We start from the raw sequence: 5,060 nt of genomic DNA, 5'->3' as shown, positions 1-5,060 counted from the left end.
GCAGGCGCCTGTGGTCCCAGCTACTTGGGAGGCAGAGGCAGGAGACTCACTTGAGACCAGGAGTTGGAGGTTGCTGTGAGCTGTGATCTCACAGCACTCTACCCAGGAGGACAGCTTGAAGCTCTATCTCAAAACAAAACAAAACAAAAAAAAAACTCTCCCTTTTTGTACCTCAATGGACCTCATCAAGAAAGTGAAACGTTAGCCAAGCGTTGTGGCGGACGCCTGTAGTCCCAGCTACTAGGGAGGCTGAGGCAAGAGAATCACTTAAGCCCAGGTGTTGGAGGTTCCTGTGAGCTGTGACATCATAGCACTCTACCAAGGGCAACAAAGTGAGACTCAGTCTAAAAAAAAAAAAAAAAAAAAGCTGTTGGATGCATCTAAATTGCTGAGGGAGGCCACACCCAAAGCAAGCCAACTGCACCAGGTGCGGTGGCTCACGCCTGTAATCCCAGCATCATGGAAGGCTGAGGAGGGAGAATTGCTTGAGCTCAGGAGTTCGAGACTTGCCTGAGTGAGAGTGAGACCCAGATCCCTAAAAAAATGGAAAAGCCCAGCTGGGCGCCATGGCAAGCACCTGTAATCCCAGCAACTTTGGGAGGCTGAGGCAGCGGGATGCCCACAGCCCAAGTCTGAGGTTGCAGTGAGCTATGAAACCATTGCACTCTGTTCAGGGGCATAGGATGGGACTCTGTCTCAACAACAACAACAACAACAAAATAAAAAAGCAAAGAAATAAAAATTAAAAGAAAAGCAAGCCAACTGGTGTTTAGTGAGTACCTACTATGTCCCCAAAGTAAGTGTTTGGAGGGAGGGATATGAGAAATATACCATTTTAAGATCCTCCTTAAGAAGCAAACAGTTTGGGGGGGGGGGAGTCCAAAGTAATACGAATAATCTTCACAATCCTACCTCACTGAAAATTGAGGCCTGGGCAGCTTAAACTGACCAAGGTCACCCATCTGGTAAGTAGCACAGTCTCCCAAAGCCCATGCGCTTTCCTTTTTGTAAAGCTGTCTCCCTAGGAAATATTTAGCAACATAAGCAGACTTGTATCTCATAAGCCTTGTATAAAATAAGGAAGCGAGGCACATGGAGGTGGCTGCCACTTATGCGTCTTTACCAGGGACTCAGAATGTCCTGGCTTGATACACATTTCCTCAGGGGGTTAACTCTGACAAGAACCAGGTCAGGTGGTCGTTGTTCCCCTCCTTTTCCCAAGGCTGGGAGGGGCAAAGTAACCAACTCAAGGTCACATAATTAGAACAGAGTATAAGTGTGGAACAGCGGGCTGCCTTGTTCCAAAGCTCAGGTTCCATGCACCATGAGCTGATGTTTTTCTGAAGTGCTAAGCAGAATGGCCAAATGCCACGTGTGTGATGGAGCTCTCGGGGCTGGTCCGAGGGGAGAAGAGAAAAGAAGCAGAAAGGGGAGGCTCAACCCAGGCCCCAAGACCCATTCCAGATTTTTCTTTTCTCACTACCCAGATCAAATGATGTTCATGTTGAAGTCTCAGATCAAACCCCTCAGCCTGAAGCTGGCTATCCCTAAACGCATTTACCTCTGCACCTCCACTGTAAATTGCACGTGACTCTAATCACCACTCGTCACCCCGTTTGTCTACCGCAATGGTTAAGAGCATGGGTCCTGAATCAGGAGCTGGGTTCCTACCTCAACTCTGCACTTAGCACTGTGTGAATATGGGTTCCCACTTGTAATGACCTTCAAAGATTACCTACCGTCAGCATTCTCTATTGACATAGCAAATAGGGTAGTGCCTTACATGAAATAAACGTTTGTGATTGCACTCTACTTAAATCCCAGCCCACCACACATTCCTATGGTGTTTATGAACTGAGGGTGTCCATGGGAAGTGATTTAACTTCTGCGTATCTCAGTTCTGCATTTGTAAATGGCATAATTACAGCACTTACACAGAGACATTGTGAGAACGAAATGAGTATCAATTATAATAAGAATCTATTTTAATAAACTTTTTGTTATGGAATAATTTTAGACTAATAGAAAAGTTACCAAGACAGCACAGAGCTTCCCTATACCTTTCACCCAGTTTCCCCTAATGTTATCTCACATTACACCGGTACATTTAGCAAAGCTATGGAACTGATATCGGAATACTTTCACTAAACTCTTCAGGGGTGTCCAACCCGTGGCCTGCATGCAGCCCAGGATGGCTATGAACACAGCCCACCCAACACAAAATCATAAACTTACTCAAAACGCTAGGAGATTGTTTTTTGTGATTTCTTGGTAGAACTCAGTGGCACAGTTCTCAAGTGTGAGCTTTGTACGTGACAATGCAGTGTCACAATGTCACATAAAATAAAACACATATGCTCCATTTGCACACATGTGTGGCTTCAGTTTTATGTGGTGTGTGGCTTCCAGTGGGTTGTCTTCCCAGCACAAATGGTCCAGTTAACGTCATTAGACCTTCCCTGTGCTCGTGGTGACTTGGCAAGGCAGTGATTATCGATGATATTGCAATGTTAGGCATTTAATGTTACTTAAAAGTCAGATGAGCATTCTTATTAGATCACTAAAGTACTTCCACACCTCAATGATGCCTCACACATGGACCACTGAGCTTTACAGTTGTCCTCTGCCATGCCCTGCATCGGCAGCTGAGATGTAAAGGGTGGCTCACGCCTGTAATCCTAGCACTCTGGGAGGCTGAGGCAGATGGATTGCCTGAGCTCAGGAATTTGAGACCAGCCTGAGCAACAGTGAGACCCCATCTCTAAAAATAGCCGGACGTTGTGGCAGGCACCTGTAGTCCCAGCTACTTGGGGGGCTAGGGCAAGAGAATAACTTGAGCCCAAGAATTTGAGATTGCTGTGAGGCATGATGTCACAGTACTCTAACAAGGGTGACAAGGTAAGACTCTTGTCATAAATAAATAAATAAATACATAAATAAATAAATAAATTTCATAATAAAAGTAATTAGGGCAATGCCTATGGCTCAGTGGCTAGGGCACCGGCCCCATATACTGAGGGTGGCAGGTTCAAACCCAGGCCTGGTAGAACTGCAACAAAAAAGTAGCCAAGCATTGTGGCAGGCACCTGTAGTCCCAGCTACTCAGGAGGCTGAGGCAAGAGAATCACCTAAAGCCCAAGAACTAGAGGTTGTTGTGAGGTGTGTGATGCCACAGCACTCTACCAAGGGCAATAAAGTAAGACTCTGTCTCTACAAAAAAAATAAAGTAAATATAGGCTCGGTGCCTGTAGCTCAGCAGCTAGGGTGCCAGCCACATACACTGGAGCTGGCGGGTTTGAACCTAGCCCAGGCCTGCCAAACAATAATGACAACTACAACCCAAAAAATAGTCAGGCACCTGTAGTCCCAGCCACTTGGGAGGCTGAGGCAAGAGAATCACTTAAGCCCAAGAGTTTGAGGTTGCTGTGAGCTGTGACACCACACTACTCTACAGAGGGTGACATAATGAGACTCTGTCTCGGAAAAAAAAAAGCAAATATAGCCCTTTATCTATTATTACTTTTTTAATCCCAGCATGGCTCCTACAACATCTCAAAAAGAAAACAATTCAAAAAATGAAAAATTACAGATGATGGAAGATTGTTCAGTGAAAAGAGGACAAAAGACTACTTTTTTTTTTTTTTTTGAGACAGAGCCTCAAGGTGCCGCCCTGGGTAGGGTGCTGTGGTGTCACAGCTCACAGCAAGCTCCAACTCCTGGGCTCAAACAAGTCTCCTGCCTCCACCTCCCAAGTAGCTGCTTTTACAGCCGCCCGCCACAACGCCTGGCTATTTTTTGGTTGCAGCCGTCGTTGTTGTTTGGCGGGCCCGGGCTGGATTCAAACCCGCCAGCTCAGGTAGGTGTATGTGACTGGCACCTTAGCCATTTGAGCCACAGGCACTGAGCCAAATGACTACTTTTTTGTTGAGGCAAATAATGAAGCACTCTTATTAATTTGTAGAATATTTGTGCAACTTTTCAAAGACTATAATTTGCAAAGGCAATATGTGCAAAAACATGCTGCCAACTTTGATGCATACAAAGAATTGTGTCATGAAGACACAACGGGAACTGATGAAAAGCCTCTCTTCTCAACAAAAAACTTTTTTAAAGTTACAACTCAGATGGATTTCATTGTAAAAGCTAGTTATATACGGTAGCACGTTTAATCGCAAAAGAATCAAAACCCCTTGCTGATGGTGAGTTTATTGAGCAATGTACGGAAAGAATGGCAAATATAATTTGCCCAGAAGAAAGGGGTATATTTCTAAAATCAGTTGTCGTGCCAGACTGCAGCCAGGCAAACTGAAGACGCTGGAAAATCTATTGAAAGAAGTTTGGAAAGTAAAAGCACTAATTTTAAGTTTCATGCTTTGGCAATGGATGACAGCACTGCTGCTAAAAATATGGTTTTCCCCTTGCCATTTTTTATTAGAGGTAATGATGACAAATATAATGTCACTGAAGAAATGGCTTCCTAGTGCCATTAAAAGATGCATAAAAAATATGTTAGAGCCATTTTCTTCGTCCATTGTCAACATATCTGGTGTAGTTACTGATGGTGCCCAGGTGACTGTAGGTAAAAGAGAGGGACTTGGAAAATTAATAGACAATGATGCCATTGTTGCCCAAAATTTAAGTTTGACAAAGTATCATTGCATAATTATGTCAAGAAAAATTACGTGCAAAAATCTTTAAAAATGGATAATATCATGCAAACATCATTAAGACTGTGAATTTCATAAGGGCCAAGGGATTGAATCATCACCAATTCCAAGAATTCCTTAAAGCATTGGTTCTCCACCTTCCTAATGCCGCAGCCCTTTAATACCGTCCACAGGGGTCGCAACCCACAGGTTGAAAACCGCCTTAAAAGTATTAATGGTGGCTCGGCGCCTGTGGCTCAATCGGCTAAGGCGCCAGCCACATACACCTAAGGTGGCGGGTTCAAATCCCCAGCCTGGGCCCGCCAAACAACAATGATGGCTGCAACCAAAAAATAGCTGGGCGTTGTGGCGGGCGCCTGTAGTCCCAGCTACTAGGGAGGTAGAGGCAGGAGA

The sequence above is a fragment of the Otolemur garnettii genome, unplaced genomic scaffold, assembly GCF_000181295.1.
Source record: "Otolemur garnettii isolate 467f Iridium unplaced genomic scaffold, OtoGar3 scaffold00016, whole genome shotgun sequence".
NCBI classification, from domain to species: Eukaryota; Metazoa; Chordata; class Mammalia; order Primates; family Galagidae; genus Otolemur; species Otolemur garnettii.
Note: the sequence above shows the minus strand (reverse complement) of the source record.